This window comes from Sinohyriopsis cumingii, chromosome 14 (assembly GCF_028554795.1).
Source record: "Sinohyriopsis cumingii isolate HCF-2022 chromosome 14, ASM2855479v2, whole genome shotgun sequence".
NCBI classification, from domain to species: Eukaryota; Metazoa; Mollusca; class Bivalvia; order Unionida; family Unionidae; genus Sinohyriopsis; species Sinohyriopsis cumingii.
In genome coordinates this window covers 5,259,154-5,281,869 of record NC_142974.1, presented here as the reverse complement: position 1 = coordinate 5,281,869, position 22,716 = coordinate 5,259,154, and the positions used below count along the sequence as shown (strand labels likewise).

Sequence of the window (22,716 nt, the reverse complement as noted above, 5' to 3'; positions counted from 1 at the left end):
GCAGTAGTCCCCCTCCATAAATGTCATGTATGTACAAGAATGTATCTTTATCTTTTTATTGAAAAAGGGTCTTTATCTCGTAATTCACGAAATAAATACAGTTACTAGGATGGATCGTAACGTGACGAATGTAAATATGTGTTTCTAAAAGCAATTGCAATTTTAAGATTGATAACAAATTCGGGCCTAAACTATACCTTACATTTGACGTGAATGGGATGTCAACATAGCAATGAAAACCATATTTTGAAAAATCCTTTGATAAAAGAGGGTTTTATTGTCTTGATAAATACTCTTTTAGTAAATGAGAGAGAGAGAGAGAGAGAGAGAGAGAGAGAGAGAGAGAGAGAGAATATACGTGTATGCATAACATACCAGTTTCCTCTTTTGGAGCTTCAAGATTCAGAAACAGCGACTAGACCGACAACTGCCACAACACAACGGCTCTACATGTATGCCGTCCACAGTGAACTGTATCACTGGTTTTAGTTAGACTATTTACATGCCTACAAATATCTGGCATAATAATGGTATAACCCCTGAACAGCACGTTCGCCTGCTGTCAGAATATTACTTTCTCAACAAACCTATGAATCAGTAATATCCAGCACAAAATAAAATCATAAAAATCAATCTCCCCTCGGCTAAGTTAATAAATCGCCTGATTAGCGCTATAACGAATTTAGGAACATGTTGCTGAAATTCCCAGAATATTGTCCACTTCCTAATACAATATGCGGATTAGAAATGGGAAATGACGGAGACTGGTATTTTACATTTTTCATTTGAAAGAGTGCTATCTGACTTGTAATCCGAAGCATGTTCGTTAGGTATATGTCCGTACGTATCCACGCTATCAGAGGGGGTTCTGTCTTCAAGGCATATCCATTAGGTATCTGTCCGGACGTATCCACGCTATCAGAGGGGGTTCTGTCTTCAAGGCATATCCATTAGGTATCTGTCCGGACGTATCCACGCTATCAGAGAGAGTTCTGTCCCCAAGGCATATCCATTAGGTACCTGTCCGTATGCATTCCTGCTATCAGAGGGAGTTTTGTCTCCAAGGCATATACATTAGGTCCGTATGTATTCATGCTATCAGAGGGAGTTCTGTCTCCAAGGCATATCCATTAGGTATCTGTCCGTATGTATTCATGCTGTTAGAGGGAGTTTTGTCTCCAAGGCATATATATTAGGTATCAGTCCGTATATATCTATGCAATCAGAGTGAGTTCTGTGTTCAGTGGTTGCTTTCGAGCATTTCTAGCATTTATATTGAGTTCTTATAAGGACTGTACAGTAGAACTGGGTACCACGAACAAATCTGTACCTCGTTATACTGCTGCATTTTTGAATATACCACGATACGTACAATGATATACCACAATCACATTTAGGACCCTCAATTTAATGCTCTGAGGCTGGTGCCTTACACTTGTTTTAAGTTTCCGTTTGTCAGTAGTAGGAAAAAATATCCTGGGTTGATTTATAGCAAAACAATACCATACTAGATCCATTATACTATTCGGGCAAACATTATCTTGAGATTTAAAAAAAATCTAGGCTTAAATGAAATTGCAGCCTCATCCCTCCCCGAAAATTAAATGGTGAATTCCTCATAATAGACGAATGTGTTAAGTCTATGATATTTTTTTGATAAAGTGTAATCAAAAACCTGTAACCGAACTGGGGTGATTTAGTTTGCATAATATATAGTACTCCGTGAAAGACAATGTACTTGAATTTGATCGCGTGTTGATAAGAATAGGAAGTGTTTAGACTGGAGCCAACGATTGAGTAGCTATACTATTGATTTAATAGATAGGGGACACCCGGGCAAGATTTATGTAGCAGAGAGGGCAAGTCAACATAAAACAAACTTACTCAAAAAACGAGAACATATTTAGCGGACTTAAGAAATTAAATAAAATTCAAACAGAAAACAAATGCTTTCATGAAATCTTAGGACGATTCGCAGTGATACAGGAACACATCAACATACGCTAGTGAACAAGTAAAATAGCAGTCTTTAAAATCCGAATTTTTCCAAGTTGTATTTGGCCCGAATATAGATTTAAAATTAATTATTGACAAATACAACTACTTTGTAAAATTAAAAATAATTAAAATATTTCAATTATTTTGTCATGAACAATGAAAACACGCTATTACAATCACTGAATTCGAAACAAGATTATTCGGGAATTTCCATTAATTCCTTACTGACGGAAATTAAGTACCGTTATAGTGAAAAAGTCCCATGTTAAGTTTCACCGGTAAAAAAAAATACCGCAGTAAATCTGTTTTCCGGTAAAACAGCGCATCGATACCGTACAAGACACCTATAGCGTACATGATTTAATCTCTCTCTTTGTTATGGTAGTTATAGGATAATGTATTATTTTTGCATGAAATTAAAGGATTTGTGACCAATTCCTGTCGCTTATTTGTAATGAAAATTAGCGCATTGGCTCTAAAATATGCCCTTACTGTAAGCAATATACACGGAATATTATCCACTTGAGAAATCTTCCAGCATCATAAATCTTCCAGCATCTGTTCAAAGGTTACAAAATCCCAGCCTATACAATGTATTAATGTCTCATTATACGCACGACCTTTACGTACAAAGCAACACAATCACACATAATTCAGGATGAAGCAAACGAAATAAAAGCAACGGACAGTTAAACAAAGTTTCAAGAGGCAAAAAGCTGTATATTTTTGTATCCTATACCACTAGTCTATTACATATATACTTAAATTCAGACTGATCGACGTTTGTCCTTTCTGCAATATATATCTCAAACCAAGAAAAGAGCATATTGAAAACAGCAAGTAGTACAACATATAGCCACAATTCTTTCGTATGACTTATTAATGGTATGTAACAAACCCCAAATAAAAAAACAGCATGACAAAACTAATTTTATGACTATCTGAGGTCTTTTCCTACATGTGGTAGTACCTTTCCCCGCGGTAATGTCTGCATCTGGATTGCATAGCACATATGAATGCTGTTATAAATTGTTTCAAAGAACAACAAATATAAAGTTAAAACAGTTTATGCACCGATCAATCGTTTTGTCGATCACAATGGACAACATAGTTCATTTCGATATTACAAGTTTGATGACGTATCCTCTTCACTTACAACAAAAAAACTAAAAATTGAAAGATGATTTGTTATTATATGTCTCCTTTATTTAAAAAGACATGGCGATGTTTAAATATAAATGATCAAGTGTATGCTGTGATAAATAACCAATGTTCTAAATTATATAAAATAGGAGGTCTCGAGTGGGCGAGTGGTCTAAAGCGCTCTCCGTTACGGATCACTGCCATCATCAAGTCTGTCTGCGTGGGTTCGAGTATCGGATTCGGCCAATGTGGGTATGTGAGAAAGCTTGCCAGTAGCTTCTCGTGGGTCGGTGGTTCTTTCCGGGTTATTCCTCCACCATTAATACTGGCCGCCATGTATTGCCTATCGTGTGCTGAAAAATGGCGTCAAACCCACAACAACATATAAAATAGATTTCGGCACTTTGTTTCTGGTTATGTTATATTTATTGCACGCCAAATCGTTCAAAATATGCGAGATGGAGCTATCGTACTCTGCCATAGAGTAATCGTATTATGATCGGAAGTAATACTACGGTGAGCTTGAGTAACCCTAGGGTGAGATGGAATTGATTGATTAATTGATTGATTTTATTTTTAACGGCACATCAGCACTGTTAGGCTATTTAACGCCAAACAAAATGTTATTTGTATAATCTTTTAAAAATTATAAAAGGTCCTATATCGACTAGCGATATAAAAGAACAAATGGTTGAAATTAAAACGGTAAGATGGTAAAGGTGCAAAATAAAGCTTCCCGATCAACGGGGGATGTAAATGTTCTATGTTAATGAAAAATGATGAAAAGGTATTAAAATGGCACGGTACATATATTGCATAAAACTGCACAAGGTGATAGTATAAAAGTTAGAGTTTAGATTAAATATTTACTGCTTTCAGGAACTCTATAATACGAGTGATGTTTATAGTATCAAAAAGTTCTTTCATGTCATGTACAATGTAATAACGATCGCGCGTAGGTTGCAGGTCAAAACACTCTATCATAAAGGGCTTAACAGTGAATGGTTCATTGCAAGAAATGCACTCTGGTGGGTCTTCACCTTTTAGTATGTGGGAGTGGGTGATATAAGTATGACCAATTCGGATTCTTGCAATGACTACCTCAGTAGTAAATGGGGCCACATTAGGGACAATGGGACTTAGCATTAAAAACACCCCTGGGCCACTTTAGGGACAATGGAAATTTAACATGGAGAAAAACGCTGGGCCACTTTAGGGACAATGGGAATTTAACATAGAGTTTGGGTCTGTCTAGGGACAAGGGAAATTAACATGGGAATAGAGTTTTGGTTTGTCTAGGGACAAGGGGAATTGAATATGGGATTTTTTTTTTTAAAAAAAAGTTTTTTTTAAAGTTAAATTTAAATTTAAATTTAAAAAAGGGGTAGGCAATGGAAAGGCTATCTCTTTTCGAGAAATATGGCTGGCCCTGAAAAGGGCCTTTGGGTTTATGTTAATATTAATATTAACATAGATGGCATCTGTCACATCTTCTTCTTCTTCTTAAACTCCTTCTAACTGCCGGTCCATACACAAGTACCCTCTTGAGACATCCTTGTCTTTCTATGTAAACTCTCCTCATCCATTGACTAGTATCTGTCCTATCAACAACAGTCCACTTGGACCTGACATACATGAGCATGTCCGTCCTAAACATCATGGAAGACACAAGGGTGGATGACTCAACTGTGGTCCACATCTTGAAGCGACGAGAATAGGTGAATCAATGCAGTGAACTGCGCTTATTTATAGGTACAGGAAGGATTGAAACGGATTGAATTCATTCACCAATCCGAACACGCGTTACAAAATTCAGTCAGCTCGCATCCAATCCGAAGAGAGCAGTCTGTGACGTCACGTGGTCTATATAGATTCTCTAGCGCTTGTGTGCAGTCAATCTATGCGACAGTGATTCAACATGACGGAAACTCAGAAAACGATCCATTGGGGTGCACCAGCAGGGGAGACTGCCCAAGGGAACCCGGACTTACTTTCAGAAGAGGTACATTGGGATTTTGTGGATTTTCTTACCTCGCAAGAATTTGTTCCGGAACCTTCGTTACCTTCTTCATTACCGCAAGTGGAGAATTTTAGACAGAGACAGAAAGAAGAATTGGAGAAATTTATGCAACGACAAAAGGAAGCGGAACAAGCTTTTCTCCTACAGCAACAGCAACAGCAACAAGAAGAGGTAAGAAAAAAACAACAGCAACAACAGCAAGAAGAAGTAGCAGCAAAGAAACAAGAGGGTGAAAATCAAACGGCTACGGTACTGTTGGACATTTTTGCGGAGTTAAGAAGTCTGAAACAAATGTATCAGACTTCTTTATCACGACCGAAGAGAATACGACCTTCCCAAGCTAAACACGCCAACCCTGTGACTAAGCCTGTCGTACCACCCTTAGTGATTTCAACCCAATCATCAGAAGTAGGCCTTGGCCGTGGCAAAGGCTTAAGGCAGTTAAAGTTGATTGGTTAAACTCACCCCTACACCAAAATAAAAAGGCCCTTTTCAGGGCCACCCACATTTCTCGAAAAGAAATACAATTTCAATTTGCCAATAACTCAAAAAAAAAAAAATAACCCACCCATTTTACCCTTATAGTACGTGTCTGTGTATGAGTGCGTGAGTGTAGCTTCTTATTTTAAAATCAAAACTCAAAGACACTTACCTTATATCATTCATGTATTCTTTTATCCATTTTTTTACAATCCAATTCACAATTCACCACAGAACACTTTAATTAAAAGTTCATTGACTTCTTCTTTCTCCTTGTTTAGTCTCTCTGTTTTTTGAATTTCTTCACCGTTTTTTCCTCATTTTCTTCCCTTCTTCTTTTCTTCTCCTGTTTCTTTGCTTCTTTTAAATAGAATTGTCTTCTTTCTTCCTCTTCTTCCTCTGAAGAATCCCTCTCTTCTTTCGAAGAATCCCTCTCTTCTTCCGAAGAATCCCTCTCTTCTTCTGAAGAATCCTTCTTTTCTTCTGACTCCTCTTGTTTCTTTTTTGGGCAATCTGGAGACCAATGTCCTTTTTCTTTACAATAATAACAGGTATCTTGACTTTTGTCTTTTTTAGCCCCTGTTTTTTTTCTTTTCTGACGGTCTGGACACTCTGAAGACCAATGCCCTTTCTTCTGACAGATATAGCAAGTATCCTGACTCTTATCTCGAAAGGAAGGAGAGTAGTCCGTCGGCTGGTCTGAAGAGAATTTTCTAATGACCCCTCGCAAAGCTCTGACGAAACGTTCCATCTGGGTAGTCTCTTCCATCGTTCTCCTCGGTTTGAGAGTGAAATGAATAGTGAAAGGACAAGACACACACCCTTTATATACGCTGGTTTGCCATGACTATAAATTAGTCCATGGTGTTTAAACTTGAGTCATTTGACGTTTTTCACTCAAGATGAAACGATCCTATTCATTCGAGAAGATAGAAGAAGAAAGTAAGAGGCAGAAACGTGATCTATCGCCTCGTACCAGAGCTGAAGTCTTGGCACAAATTCATGCCAGTGATTTTGAAGAGGACATGAGTGAACCAGAATCCAAACCCTCTAAACAAAGTTCACCACCCTTAGTCAACCCTGTAAAGTACTATTCCATTCGAGAGACGGAAAAGCGCTCCTCTAGAAAATTTAGAACCACGGCTTACAAATACACAGTGAAGTTTAAAGAGTTCAAGGCCGACGTACCCTTGGAGAAAGCAGAAGGGTTTATCACCGAGATGTGGGATTCCTTGCTCACCTCACTCAAGCGACAATGTCAACCCAAAGAAGACGATCGCTTGACACTATCCATAGATCACGACGGTTTGAAATCCCCTGTTTGGATCGAGTTTAGCAGACCCGCACAACTAACCCCTTCCAAAGTCATGGACAAGATTCAACACGTACAACAATCTAATGACCAGTTTGACATCACCGATGGTAAAGCCATACTGAAAATGGCTCACGTCTCTCTTCCTCAAGGGACAGGACGCAAAAAGATGTTATTGGTGGACGACCTTCGCAACACCAAAAAGAGTCTCGTCCGAATTAACAACCCTCAAGACCAGATGTGCTTAGCCCGTGCCATCGTGGTGGGACGAACCTATGCCAACAAGAACGACACGGTAGAATGGAAAAGAACCTGGGAGAACATTCGAAAATCGAACCGAACCAAACAACGAAACGAAGCAGAACTCCTGTTGCAACAAGCTGGTCTGTCCAAAGACACACCCTGTGGCATTCCTGAGATGCAAAAATTGCAAGATGCCCTGGCTCCACGCTACACCTTGAAAGTGCACCCTCAAGAAATGCGCGGACCTCTGTTGTTTCGAGGCCAAGACTTTAAGGACGGAAAATACATTCATGTTTATTATCACGATGACCATTTCGATACCATTACCACTATCACCGCATTCCTGGGATACAGATATTACTGTGAGAAATGTGATTATGGTTATAACAATCGAGAGCAACACAAGCATTGTGGATGGAAATGCCCAGGATGTTTGGCCTCTCCACCCTGTCTGAGCGAAGAACCAGTGCCTTGTTCGACTTGTCTGCGCACGTTTGTCAGCCCTACCTGTTACCAACAACATTTGAAAACACAAGGTTCACAGAAGAAATGTGCTTGTCAACTCCTGAGATTGTGCCCTACGTGTAGACAAGGCATACGTACCAACAGTACCAAGGCACACGTATGTCGAGGAAAGAAAAAATGTCACATTTGTCACCACATCGTCGACTTGGAACACAAATGCTACGTGCAAAAATACCAACCCCCACCAGAGAAAGAGGACGGTCACAAGAAGAAAAGCAATTTCATCTTTTTCGATTTCGAATGCATGCAAGAGACCGGCATTCACATTCCTAATTTCTGCGTGGCTCATCGAGCGTGCGAGAAGTGCATTCAAGAACCTATCTTCAGTCATTGCCCTCACTGCAGCAAGATTCCTGGAGGACGTGAAAAAATCTTTCGGGGACCGAACACGTTAGCCGATTTCGCTCGATGGGTCTTAGACCCCATCGACAAGACGTGGAGCCAAGAGGACATCGAACGTTACGGAGATTGTCATCGTCATTCCACGGTAATGGCTCACAATTTCTCCGGATACGATGGACAGTTTCTTTTGAGGTACTATACGGAACATGGCACCGAACGTCCTAAAGTCACTTTGAACGGAGCCAAAATCATTTTCATGCAAGTGGGACAAGTGCAGTTTAAAGATTCGATGAGTTACTTGGCCATGCCTTTGAGCTGAATGCCTAAAACGTTTGGAATGACAGAAATGGCTAAAGGGTACTTTCCACACTTTTTCAATACGGAAGCCAATCAACACGCCGTTCTACCCCATTTACCTGAGGCTCACTATTACGACCCCGACAACATGCGTACCGAACAACGAGAAGATTTCTACGCTTGGTACCAAGCTCACGCCTCGGACCTTTTCGACTTTCAGGAAGAAATGTTAAAGTATTGTCGTTCCGACGTGGACATTTTACGACGTTGCTGTGGAAAATTTCGAGAACTGTTCATGGAACACGGAGGGGTCGATCCTTTGAAAGAAGCTTGCACCATTGCCAAAGCGTGTTCCTTAGCGTATCGACAACGATTCATGCTTGAAAACACTGTGGCTGTCATTAGCCCTCAAACTACCCACTTTGGCAAACGTCAATACTCGGTCAAAGCCCAACGTTGGTTACATTACTTGTGCGACAAGGAAGACAAGTGGATTCAGCATGCCCGCAACGGAGGGGGTGAAAAGACCATCGGAACGTATTCGGTCGATGGCTGGGACTTAGAAAACCCCAAGATCGTGTACGAGTTTAACGGTTGCTTATTTCACGGATGTCCCGTCTGCTACCCTGACCGAGACACTAAAAATCAGTTTTTACAACGGACCATGGAAGACCTGTACCAGGACACTTGTCAGCGGCGCCTAAAGTTAGAACAGCAAGGATACCAAGTGGTGGAAATGTGGGAACACGAATACGATCACCGTTTGAAAACCGATCCCGAGTTTAAACGCCTCGTGGAAAGTTACCAGTTCATGGACCCGCTGAACCCGAGGGATAGTTTGTACGGAGGAAGGACCAATGCCACCTGTTTGCTGTACCAAACCGACGAAGAGAAAGGAGAAGAAATCAAATACTTGGACGTGTGTTCGCTGTATCCCTACGTGTGCAAATATTGTCGCTTTCCTGTAGGGCACCCGCAATTGTTAACGGAACACATCGACCTGAAAAACATTCGACAATACGAAGGCTTGATCAAGTGCAAAGTTTTGCCTCCCACGAACCTATACCATCCCGTCTTACCTCACCATTGTCAAGGCAAACTGATGTTTCCCTTGTGCCGTACTTGTGCCGAAACGTGCAACCAAGATCAGCCTTGTCATCACACCCAGGAAGAACAGGCCTTGACGGGAACCTGGGTCAGCGTAGAATTGTTCAAAGCTCTGGACATGGGATACCAACTGTTAGAAGTGTACGAAATTTGCCACTTTCCCAAGACACAACAGTACCACAAGAGTGACCCTACTCAGAAAGGCATTTTCGCCGACTACGTGGATGCCTTTTTGAAACTGAAGCAAGACGCCAACGGCTATCCTTCCTGGTGTCACACTCCTGAAGACCAAATAAAATTCAAACAGAAATACTATGAACAAGAAGGCATCACTTTAGACCACATCGAGAAAAACGAAGGCAGGCGATCGTTTGCCAAAGTGATGTTAAATTGCTTGTGGGGTAAAATGGCACAACGACCGTGTTTACCCAAGACGGAATATTTGACAGAACCTTCCCGCTACTTCCAGATGATTCACGACAAAACCAAATACATGAAACACGTGGACGTCGTTCGAGAGGATTTGATCTTGGTCAATTACGAAGAAGATCTGGACTTTGTACAAGACGACCCTTTTGGAAATGTCATCATTGCGGCTTACGTGACAGCCCATGCTCGCTTAAAATTGTACGAAGCTTTAGAACTGTTAGGGGAACGTGTCCTGTACTTTGACACGGACAGTTGCATTTACATCCATCACCCGATTCAACATCACCCTGGCATCGAAGGAGACCGTTTAGGAGCCTGGACAGACGAGCATCCCGACGACAAGATTCGAAGTTTCGTCAGTGGCGGCCCCAAAAATTACGGCTACGAATACCGGGACAAACAAGGAGAAGTGCACACGACGTGCAAAGTGAAAGGACTGACTCTGAATCATCGTACCAGTCGAGTGGTCAACTTTGGGGTATTGAAAGAAGCCTTGCAATCGGGAGAGGATGGAAACTTTAAAGTGACCACCTATCAACCGAACAAGATTGTACGTTTACCCACTCACCACATCGTCAGTCGACCCTTGGAAAAAGTCTATCAAATTGTATACCAGAAGCGAGTGCGACTTCCCAATCACTTTACGTTGCCGTACGGTCACGTCAGTATTGGTCTGTATATAAAAAGGAACCCTATGCAAGATCGATAGTTCATTGTTCATTGAAGTAACTTACCATGTCGTTGACGAAGAAGAAACCAGATTGGTTTGGCTTGGACCCAAGAGGTGGCCCAGTATGCACGAGAGTTATTCAAGGAAAAAAGTTACTTTTCAACCCGTGTTAGTGACGGTGCCAGAAGAACCCGTCACCCAGGACGGGACTGTCGTGGACAGGCCTGAAAGACCCTTTCGGGAGGACACTTGTGTGACCTTACCCCCTACTATAGAACTGGTTAGAACTTTACCCAAAACATGTTGTACAGACACTTGTGTTTATTCCACGTTCATGGTTATCATGTGCCTTTTATTCTTGTACTTAAGCCTTTGGCTTTTATGTATTTTTGTCTTTAGTATTCATGTTTGAAAGAAAACATTCAATAAACGTGTTCTGAAAAAAAGTATATAAACTCTTGTCTTGTTTGTTTTCGTGTCACAAGTGACATTTCTCACACTATGGCTACCTCTGCTGTCTCTGCTCCCTCTTCCTCTACTGTCAAAGTCATCGACGAACACTTAGATCGTGCCAGTTGGGAGGCTTTGTATCTTCGCCATCCCTTTAACATGCTCATTGCTGGACCTAGCGGTTCAGGCAAAACCGAATTCGTCAAACGTTTGATCGAACATAAACATCATTTGATCGATCGACCACCTCAACGAATCGTGTGGTGTTACAAAGAGTGGCAATCGGCGTACAACCTCTTGCGAGAAAGTCAAGGCGATTCCATCGTGTTTGTGGAAGGCATTCCTAAAGAAGACGACGGCATCGTCTCTGACTCCCGTCAAACCCATTTGGTCATTTTTGACGACATGTTAGGAGAAGACGAAGAAGAAATTAAACTGTGGTTCGCGCGCAAAGGGCATCACCGTAATGCCAGTGTCGTTTACATCACCCAAAATTTGTTTCAACAAAGTAAAGCCCATCGCACCATCAGTCTCAATGCGCATTACGTGGTCTTGTTTAAAAGCCCTCGAGATAAATCGCAAGTGCAAGTCTTAGCCAAACAGTTAGGAACGCCTTGGCTGACTCAGGCGTACGACGATGCCACTCAAACGCCACACGCCTATTTACTCGTCGATTTGAAACCTACGACTCCCGAGGATTTGCGATTTCGTACCCACTTGTTTCACCACTGGTGCCAAGACGGAGGGCCTGTCCTGTACACGTCTCCGTCCTCGACTTCATTTCACTCCACATAAAAAAAAATCTATAAAAACCTCAGAACCTTTTTCGTCTGTCTCACTCTCAGTGCGAACATGACGTCCCTTCAGTCGCATCTTCCCGTCAAATTGATTCGTGCCTTGTATTGCATCAGTCGAGAAAAAGATCCACAAACACGAGCTCGTGTCTTAGAAGCTAGTCTCAAAGAAGTCTTACGATGGTTCACGGTGACGGCACGTCAATTACTCCAAGGAATCATTCAGATTCCTCATCAAACCAAACGCTTTTTCGATCGAAACAAAGTCGCTTTGGTCCAACTGGCCGATCCCCGCATCGACACTCAAACCAAAAAACAAATCATTTTGAAACCTGGAGGGAGCGGTACTCTAGGAGGGGTCATCATTCGCTCACTCTTAAGATGGGATCCTAATGCCCCCAAAGTTATACCCAAGACAAAAGTCCAACGAAGCCCCAAGAAGAAAAAGACCAGGTCCCCAAGGAGAACTTCTCCAGTGGCAGGACCCTCCTCTGACCAGACACCACCACCCCGGAAAAAGAAAAGAAGCCCCCAGAAAAGAAACAGAGAAAAAGTCCCCAGAAAAAGAAAAGTCCACAGAAAACTAGTCGCAAGAGAGGCACTTCGGCCAGGACGCAACCTTACACTCGCAAACCACGACCTGCCACGGCGGTGACTGCGCCTCCGGCAGCCTCACGTTTGGTCACTTCTCCGTTAATGACACCCAGAACTGAAGAGTACTTGGAGACGTTGATCACACCAAGAACTTCTCCGTTGATGACCCCCAAAAGAACTTCCCCAGTGGCAGGACCTTCCAATTTAGTGGCAGTGGCTGCTGCTCACAAAGTACCTTCTCCCAAAATCAAAGTTCAAGAAAGATCGGGCATGTTACAAAGTTTACTGGATTTGTCCAAGCAAGAACTGGCTCGATTTAGTCCGTTGCGTACCCCTGCACGACGTGTCATGCCTGTCCTGAAGTTGATACGACGTCAAGACAATCAGTGGCGACGCGTTCCAGTATAAAAAAGGCCTGTGACCAAGTCGGGGTATCAGTGTTTTTTGGTGCTCCTGAAGACTCAAAGATGTCACCCTCCAGAAAACCCCAAGGAAAGAAAAGGAAAGGACTGCCACCACGTTTAGCCAAACATGGGGACATGTTATCTGTCCTGTCGAAAGCTCCTCCACCCCTACGAAAAAAACTCATTCAAACGGCCTCCAAAGAGGTCATCGATACCGTGTGCGAATGTTGTTTGAACGTTTTGAAAGGCACGATCCCTTTGTCCAAACACAAGAAACAATGCTTAGGCAAACATCGTCACGTTCTTCGCCAAATGGTTCAAAAGAAAATTCCCATTCGTCAAAAAAAGAAGATGTTAGTGCAACGTGGAGGTATTTTACCTCTCTTGTTAGGCCCCATACTGAAAGGAGTCTTGGGAACCATGTTGGGAGGACTGGTGGGAGCAAGATAAAAAGGCCTCGTAAGTTCCAAGATCTCAGAATCGACCCCTGACAACCCCATGGAAGGACGAAAACTAGCTTTAGTGCCTTACAAATGATGGATGGAATACCATCGGTGGCAAGAACAACACACCCCGCATTTACCTCCCAATCCCAATTTGAGCGAGATGTCCCAGTTACAACACGAATTGCAGTCCTTGATGGATCGCCAAGATTTGTCCGAAACAGAAAAATCGCAAAAGTACGGTCAACTCTTGCAACGACTGCAACTCTTTCACCAGAAAGCTTTAGACGAAACAGCTCTACCCACTCTGAAAGATTTTAAGACCTTGATGAAAAGTCCAGCACCATCACCAGTACCAGTACCAGTAAAAGTGACCAAGACAGAAAAAGGAAAAGAAGAAGAAGAAGAAGGGTTTAAAACAAAACCATGAAAAAGTACGCCAGTTAACAACACCACCTACCTCCAGAATTGGATGGATTAAAAAGATGATGGCCACCCCTTCTTCATCACAAGAGAAAAAGAAAGTGAAGACAGAAGTGAAGACAGAAGTGAAACAAGAACCGATATCCCCCGCTCAAACATCCTCCTAGTCTTCAACACCTATTGCCGGTCGCACACGCAAAGCATTGCAATCCAATACCCCAAGAGAAAAAGAGTAGCATCCTCCAAGAGTGGGTGCCTTATTAACACACCAACCAACACAAAAAAATGGAAAAAGTCTTAGCCAGCATTTACTACGATCCCTCCCATCCTGCAGGTTACGCAGGAGTTCAAAAATTGTATCGTGCTGCCAAAACGCGACTGAAAAGTCTCCGTTTACCTCAAGTGCAACGATGGTTACAAGAACAAGCTACCTACACTTTACACAAACCCATTCGACGCAAGTTTGCCAGAAGTCGCACCCGAGTGGAAGGCATCGATCATCAATGGCAAGCCGATTTAGCCGATGTCTCTCATTTGGCCAGCTACAATCGTGGCTACAAATATTTGTTTTGTGTCATCGACGTCTTTTCCAAATTTGCCTGGGTCGTGCCCTTAACTTCCAAATCGAGCAGCGAGTTAGTGCGAGCCCTGCAACGAGTGTTGAAACAAAGCGGTCGTCACCCTCTTCGATGGCAAACGGACAAAGGCACCGAATTTCTGAACCAAGCTTTCCAAAAAGAATTAAAGAAACGTGACATTCATTTTTTTACCACCGAGAATCCCGAAACCAAAGCCAGCATCGTGGAACGTTTTCAACGCACTTTGAAAGAACGCATGTGGAAATATTTTACGCATCACCACACTCTGAAGTACATCGACATCTTACCACACCTGGTGCAAGCGTACAACCAATCTTACCATCGAAGCATCGGACGTGCCCCGCAAGACGTGACTCCCGACAACGAAGTGTTGGTGTTTGAGCGCCTGTTTGGTACGTCCCCGACGAGGGCTGTCCCCAAGAAAAGTGGAATGTTGGCCGTAGGAGATTGGGTGCGCATTGGCAAAACCAAACGCACTTTCGACAAAGGTTACTTACCTAACTGGACGACCGAATTGTTTCGCGTCACTGGACGAGTGCATGGCCGTCATCCTACCGTCTATAAATTGGAAGACATGAACGGAGAAGTGCTCAAAGGAACGTTTTATTTGCCCGAGTTACATCGTGTCACCAAAAAAGAAGACGACGTGTACGACATCGAAAGCATTCTCGAACGCAGAACCCGTAAAGTGGGCAAACGACGTGTCAAAGAAGTCAAAGTACGTTGGAAAGGATATCCACCCAGTTTTGATTCTTGGATCGACGCTTCGCAAGTCATCGACTATAAAAAGAAGTGACCATCATGCCTTTTCACACAGACGCAGCTACGTCGTCCACTCGTCCTTCACCTAGTTCTTCTGTGCAAGATTTACAAAAACAACCCTTGTGGGTGTGGTGTGGAGAACGTGTGCCTAAAACGCAAATCGTCTTTTTCTGCCAAATCTTCGTGGTGTATTGTGTCATCGGGGCAGCCATCGCCAATTTGAGTTTGCAACAAGGAGACAAACAATTGTGGACCATTTTATTGAGCAGTTGCATCGGTTACCTGCTTCCTAATCCCTCCCTGAAATTCACCTCGAACGGGAACCCCGGGAACCTTGTGTCCAGTGCCAGTGCCAGTCACCACTTCAACCACAACCAGAACCCCATTTTAGACGGAGACACGCCTCTGACGTCCACTAACCCCTCGGACAGCCACAGAACTCTGGAATTATGAGTCACCAAAGCCAATTTTACTTAACTTTACCCAGTGACAGTTCCATGGAGGTGTTTCCCAAGAACACGTTGTGCTGTTACACGGCCAAATTACCTCAGGCCATCCAGTTAGATCACGAAGCCCATTGGGAAGTGGCTTTAGTAGAAATCATTCACCCGACCCAAGTCCTCAATGTCCTTCCCAATCAAAATTTTTTTGATGTGGAAGTTCATGACGAGCAAATGCAACAGTGGATGGATAGCAATGTCAAATATGACAAGAAAACCCGTACACAAAAGTACACCACCTATCACTTGTTCATTCCCCCAGGCTATTATTTTAGTGGTCAACATTTGGTCAGCACCATAGCCTCCAGGTTTAATGTCTTGTTTCTGAAAGCTTTGGAGCATGTCAACAAAAGTGTCACCATGGAGTACCACAAAACAGCTCGTCGCTTCTTGATGAAATTTGAACGAAGTAAAATCATGTCCATTTTATTTTGTTCTGAATTGTTTGACATGTTGGGCGGAGACATGGACATGAGAAAGGCCATGCTCAAGAAAAACGAATTACCCATCGTTTACGACAACGAGTCTTTTAGCAAGTTATTTCGTGCCCCGGTAGAACTGAACCAAGGACTGGATTTGATGTTCGTGTATTCTGATGTGGTGGAGTACAACGTGGTGGGACACACCTCCGTACCGTTACTGCGTGTTATTCCTTCCAAAGTGGATTCTGCCACGAACACTGACGAGGAAGGTGGAAACACTTACCACGTCCACCGCGAATTTGTCCATCCTCACTATTTGCCTGTCAGTAAGTCGTATTTGGACACGGTCAACATTGCTATAAAAGGAGATCTGGGACAAAATATTCTATTCACCAAAGGAAAAGTCACGGTGAAACTCCATTTTCGAAAACGGTTCTCTCACGACTCGTAAGTAAGTCATGTATCCAGTGTACCGAGGGGTTGCTCGACAGCGAGGACACGGTTTAGGAGATATGTTAAAATCGGCCTTTCGTTCGGTGGCCCCGGTGATGAAACCGATGGTGACACGCGGATTGCACGCCTTGAAAGATGCGGTACTGACGCAAGGCAAAGAATTTCTCCAAAATGTCATCATCGACAAACAAAACCCTAAAGAAGCCTTCATGAGGGCAGGCAAAAATGTCTTGCTGCAAACGGGCAAAGACATTTTAGGCCAACGAGAGACACCTATAAATGCCCTGCACTCTACCGAGTAAGGCATTCAGCAAGGACAAGGCAGAAAGAGACGACGAAGAAAACACCCTTTCACCAGACTTCAAGCGAGAAAGGCCAAGAAAAGAAGAACCGTTCGAGACTTAGACGTTTTCGATTATTGAGAAAAGAGACAAAAAAATGATGCACCGAGAATCTTGCACTTGTTCCAAGACGGAACTGGATGTGTTTGCCATGCATCCCACCATGATGACGATGCAAGAATCCCAGTGGGTGGAATTTCACCCCGTCTCCTCACTGACCGATTCCGCTCCCATCGAGTTTGAAATCAAAGGACAGCCCGAAGATTACATCGATCTGAATAGCAATTACTTGTACCTGAAAGTCAAAATTCTAGATAAGACTGGAGGTCCTATAGACGATGAAGCAGTAGCTCCCGTCAACAATTTCATGCATTCCTTGTTCAGTGGAGTGGACTTGTACTTGAATAACAAACTGGTCAGTAGCAGCATGGATACTTACCCTTATCGTGCTTACCTGGAAAATCTCTTGACGTACGGAATAGATGCCAAGAACACTCATCTCAATGCCTGTGTGGTATGGGAAGCTGACGAACCTACCAAGTTTGAAATATTGGAAACTGATGAAAAGAAAGACAACAATGATGGATTTCTAGAACGAAGAAAGAGAATCACGGGAGCCGACACAAGTTTAGAACTGATGGATCGTTTGCATTTGGACATGTGGTTGCAAGAAAAGTATTTGCTGAACGGGGTGGATGTCCGCCTGAGACTGAATCGTAGCAGTGCCGCTTTCCATTTGATGGCTGATAGTGACGGTTACAAAACCAAAATCCTAGAAGCCAGACTCTACGTACGCCGTGTGGAAGTGTTACCTAAAGTGGGAAACGACATCAGTCAGACGTTGAGCAGAACGACCGCCAAGTATCCCATACGACGCGTGGAAGTGAAAACCTTCACCATTCCCAAGGGACAGCGAACCATGATCGAAGATCATCTGTTCCAAGGACAGTTACCCAAACGTTTTTGATCGTTGGTATCGTCGAGAATACAGCCTTCAATGGAGCTGCCGAAAAAAATCCTTTCTACTTTCAACACTTTGGCGTGTCCAAAATCGAAGTCAGTCGCGATGGCAAGACCTTGTGTACCCGACCTTTCGAACCTGACTTTACCAAGAAGAATTACTTGAGATCGTATTTGTCCCTGTACGAAGCCACCGGACAGTTAGGAACCAATACCAGTAACGGTATTACGTACGAGGATTATGCAGGAGGCTACGCTTTGTGGGCTTTCGATTTCACTCCAGACCAAGGCAGCGACGAGGGACATTTCCACAATATAAAATCCGGCCAGATTCGTGTGGAAATTCAGTTTAAAGACCGAGACCCTGATGAAACGGTGAACGTCATCCTGTATGCAGAATTCGATAATACCATAGAAATCAACAGTTTGAGAGAAGTCATCCTAGATTACTAGAAACCATGGAAGACTGTTATCCCTCTTTACCTAGTGGAGAAACTTTTAGTGTTGGATTATTGTTAAAAAATGTTAGAGTTGTTGTTGCTTAGTGTCAAGTGATTTTTGAATAAAAAATGTTGTGTTTTGAAAAAAATGCCTTTGTCTTTTGTTTAGCTACAAGAATGTTGGATTGATGCTCTTTCATTTCTTACTATCCCTCTCATGACACTCACTAAACGTTGCGACTCAAAAACCGTGTGGGGGATGTTTTCCTTCACGTCCGCGCTTTGACTTTAAGAACCGGGGTTGTTTCCAGTCTAACCATCCATTGTCGACTCATTCTCCTACGAAGATGTGCTCCAAACTAGCTAAGCTCAATGAAGCCTACGTGAATTTGCATAGGGTCAGACACAGTCTGATACCGAAGCCAGAAGAAATAGAGAATGTGAGAATGTTAAAAATCACTGAAGACCTGATAGAAGAGCTCTACAGAGAAGAAATGAACAGGGAAAAAGAAGAATGGACAGAGAAGTACAGACTTCAGAGACAGCAGCAACAGCAGCAACAACAACAACAGCAGCAGTAACCTGAAGCTGACAGAGGCTTTGTCGATTGTCGTATCGACACCAAAGAGTTCTTCTTCTCTTTTCGAAGAAGCAGACCTATCGCCAGAAAGTCTATCCTCAGAAGACATCGCATTCTTAGAAACTAAAAAAGAATGCCATAGCAAACAAAAAAAACAGCCCTTTTCAGGGCTACCCAATACTCTAGAAAAGAAATAACAATCCATTTGCCAAGGTGTGTAGGTAGAGTAGTGTGAAAATAAACACTAGCTCTTTTTTAAAAAAAATGTGAGGGTATGTGTTTGTGTGTTTGTGTTTGTAAGTGGTTAAGTAAGTTGGTATGGATAGTAGATTAAAATGATGTCTTTTTTTTTTGGTGTTTGAGGTGTAAATTTGGGGTTAGATTGGATTGCTTTGCGTATGTGGATAGTCTATTGAAGTGATTTATAAAAAATTTTAAAATAGTGATGGGTAGCATAAAAAGTGAATGAGTGTTTCTTTTAGTTCCGCGCGTTGTTGTTTTTTGGTCATGATCTAGGTAAGATCAATTTTATGTTTTAGGGGGATGTTTTCCATCACGTCCGCGCTTTCACTATAAATTGAAACTCGCTGGGCAGTCTAGCTACCCTTGTTGATTGATCAACACAAGAATGAATAGCAGAATAAGCAAACTTCTTGAACTCCAGATACATCTGGAATATGTCAGGCGCCTGTTAGATGAACTGGCCGCGGAGGCTATAGTAGAAGAGGAAAGAATGAAGAACGAAGAGGAGGAGAGAAGACAGAGGGAAGAGGAGGAAAAGAAACTAGAAGAGAGGATGTCGTACAATATTCCCGAGACAGAGGATTGGGGTGTTGAAGCGAATCATCCTCCCTCTGCGCTCCTCAGAAGAAAGGTGAAAGGAGACTGGGGAAGAAGATGCGTGTGTGGCGCCAGGCCAGGAAGGTGCAACCATTAGATAGGTGCATCTGGAGTTCAAAAAAAAAACAGCCCTTTTAAGGGCTACCCAATACTCTAGAAAAGAAATAACTATCGATTTGCCAATGTGTGTGTGTGTGTGTGTGTGTGTGTGTGTGTGTGTGTGTGTGTAGGTAGAGTAGTGTGATTATAAACACTAACTCTTTTTTCATAGTGCGAGGGTATGTGTTTGTGTGTTTGTGTTTGTAACTGCTCACGTACGATTGTGTGGATAGTAGATTATGGATTTTGTTTATTGTTTCTTAGCGTATGTGGAGAGTATAGTTTGGGTTTTGTAACCGCTCACGTACGATTGTGTGGATAGTAGATTATGGATTTTGTTTATTGTTTCTTAGCGTATGTGGAGAGTATAGTTTGGGTTTTGTAACCGCTCACGTACGATTGTGTGGATAGTAGATTATGGATTTTGTTTATTTTTTCTTAGCGTATGTGGAGAGTATAGTTTGGGTTTTGTAACCGCTCACGTACGATTGTGTGGATAGTAGATTATGGATTTTGTTTATTGTTTCTTAGCGTATGTGGAGAGTATAGTTTGGGTTTTATTATATGAAATGAGAAAAGTAGGGGATGTTTTCCTTCACGTCCGCGCGTTGCTGTTTCTTTGGTCATGATCTAGGTAAGATCAATTTTATGTTTTAGGGAGATGTTTTCCTTCACATCGGCGCTTTCACTATAAGATCCCACAGTATTCGTCGTTCAAACCATTCTACAAAGAAGATGGCTTCGAACCAAATGGACAAAATACAAACATTGCAAGACGTTTTAGACAACTTAGGAATGATGGAACAGATGTTAATAAGACTCGTTGAAGACCATTATTCCTATAGTCCCCATCGTGTAAAGATGGAAATTAATAACTTAAAAAAGGTAAAGGACAAGATTAGTGGTGTCATGAAAGAGATAAAGGAGGAGAAGGAGGATGAAGAGGAAAGAATAAGAATAAGCAAATGGAACGAAAAAATTGAAAAAGAAGAAGAAAATGAGAAGAGGAAGAAAGAAGAGGAGGAAGAGAAGAAGAAAGAAGAGCAGGAGAAAAAAAGAAAGAGAAGAACAGAAAGAGTGTAGGAGATAAAGGAAGAACTTGGTGGAGAAAAAGAAGAAATTAGAAGCAGAAGAAGAAGAAGAAGAAGAAGAAGAAGAAGAAGAAGAAAACCCAAAGGCCCTTTTCAGGGCCAGCCATATTTCTCGAAAAGAGATAGCCTTTCCATTGCCTACCCTTTTTTAAATTTAAATTTAAATTTAAATTTAAAAAAACTTTTTAAAAAAATAAATCCCATATTCAATTCCCCTTGTCCCTAGACAAACCCAAACTCTATTCCCATGTTAATTTCCCTTGTCCCTAGACAGACCCAAACTCTATGTTAAATTCCCATTGTCCCTAAAGTGGCCCAGCGTTTTTCTCCATGTTAAATTTCCATTGTCCCTAAAGTGGCCCAGGGGTGTTTTTAATGCTAAGTCCCATTGTCCCTAATGTGGCCCCATTTACTACTTACCTCCTCCCTACGCATGGTTCTGTAGGAAGGAGTCCATTCTCCTAGAGTTGGCTTGATTGCATGAAGTTTGTTATTCACGGCATCATTCCATGATGCCTGCCACTTCTGACGTAGGGACTTTCTGACACTAGGTTTAAAGTCAGTATACGGTATTTTAAAATCAGATGGTTCTTGAGTAAGGGCCATTTTAGCAGCGCGATCTGCTTTTTCGTTACCTTTAATACCAATACGGCTAGGAAACCAACAGTATATTATATTGTGGGAGACACTCAGCTCGGTATTTTTGACGAGTATGTTTTTCAATAATGGATTCTTCAGTTTTCTATTGTGTAGTGACTGGAGTACTGATAGAGAGTCGGAGAAGATGATACTGTTTAAAATACATTTGTTTTCTATATGTTGCAGAGCAAGGTCTATTGCTCTGATTTCGGCTGTAAAAATTGATGTTCCATTTGGTAAGCCAACTTGAGTTGTGTGATTTCCACAAACAAAGGCTGCAGCAGCGTTTTCCTCATCCTTTGATCCATCGGTGTAAATTCTTGTGTAGTTTTTAAATTCGGTGAGGAGTTCATGGTAAAAGTTGTGGAAGACAGAAGGGTTTGTTTCGGATTTTTTTCCATCGTGTAGCGTAAAAAGTACTTTTGGTTGTTTAAGTAGTCAGGATGGTGTTTCAGAGATGGACGTTTTCTGAATTTTTGAAAGATCTATTTTTGTACTGTCAAGGCTGGATGATATTCTAATGCCAAAGGAAGGTATGGCGTTTGGCTTGTTTTCGTATAAGGTTTTGTATTTGGGTTGAAAAACAGCCGAAAAAGCAGGATTTAGAGGGTTTGATTTTAATTTGAGAACATACTGTGCGGAAAGCATTTCTCTAAGGTGCGATAATGGTGGTTCGTTCGTTTCAGGTAGTAGGCTTTCACACGGGGATGTTTTAAATGCTCCCAGAGCAAGTCTTATTCCCTGATGATGAATTCGATCAAGCTTCTTAAGATATGACTTTCGGGCTGAACCATACACAACGCAACCATAGTTCAGTTTGGAACGAATAAACGTTCTATATAAATTGAGGATGACTTTTCTATCAGCACCCCAGTCAGTGTGCGCTACTACTTTAAGTAGGTTAAGTGCTTTTAAGCGTTTAGCTTTCAAGTTCTTTAGGTGTGGAATAAAAGTCAGTTTTCTGTCAAAGATAATACCCAAAAATTTTGTTTCCTCAACAACCGGAATAGGTGTTCCGTCCAGAGTGAGGTTAGGTTCATCGTGATGTCTTCGTAACTGACAGAAATGCATACATACTGTTTTGGATTTAGAGAATTTGAAACCGTTTGCATTGGCCCAATTTTGAATCTTGTTTATATTTTGCTGCAGTTGTCTTTCAATTGTATGCATGTGCTTTGATCGATAACATATTAGAAAATCATCAACGTATAACGAACAATCCACACCAGGAGCCAAACACTTGGTGATTCTATTAATTTTGATGTTAAAGAGCGTCACAGATAAAATACTGCCCTGGGGCACACCCATCTCTTGCT

At 42.1% G+C, this 22,716-nt stretch overlaps 1 protein-coding gene across 2 annotated transcripts in view; it reads right to left on the bottom strand.

Moving 5' to 3' along the window:
- The window catches only part of LOC149783130 (neo-calmodulin-like), a 183,435-nt gene extending 182,750 nt beyond the window's left edge, over positions 1-685 (bottom strand). Inside the window, exon 1 of one of the 2 annotated variants that reach the window (XM_089931367.1) lies at positions 376-685. The gene's annotated coding sequence lies outside the window, so the exon portion shown is untranslated. The remainder of the gene's footprint in view (positions 1-375) is intronic. The other variant, XM_089931363.1, reaches the window with a different exon arrangement.
- Between the last annotated feature and the right edge of the window lie 22,031 nt (positions 686-22,716).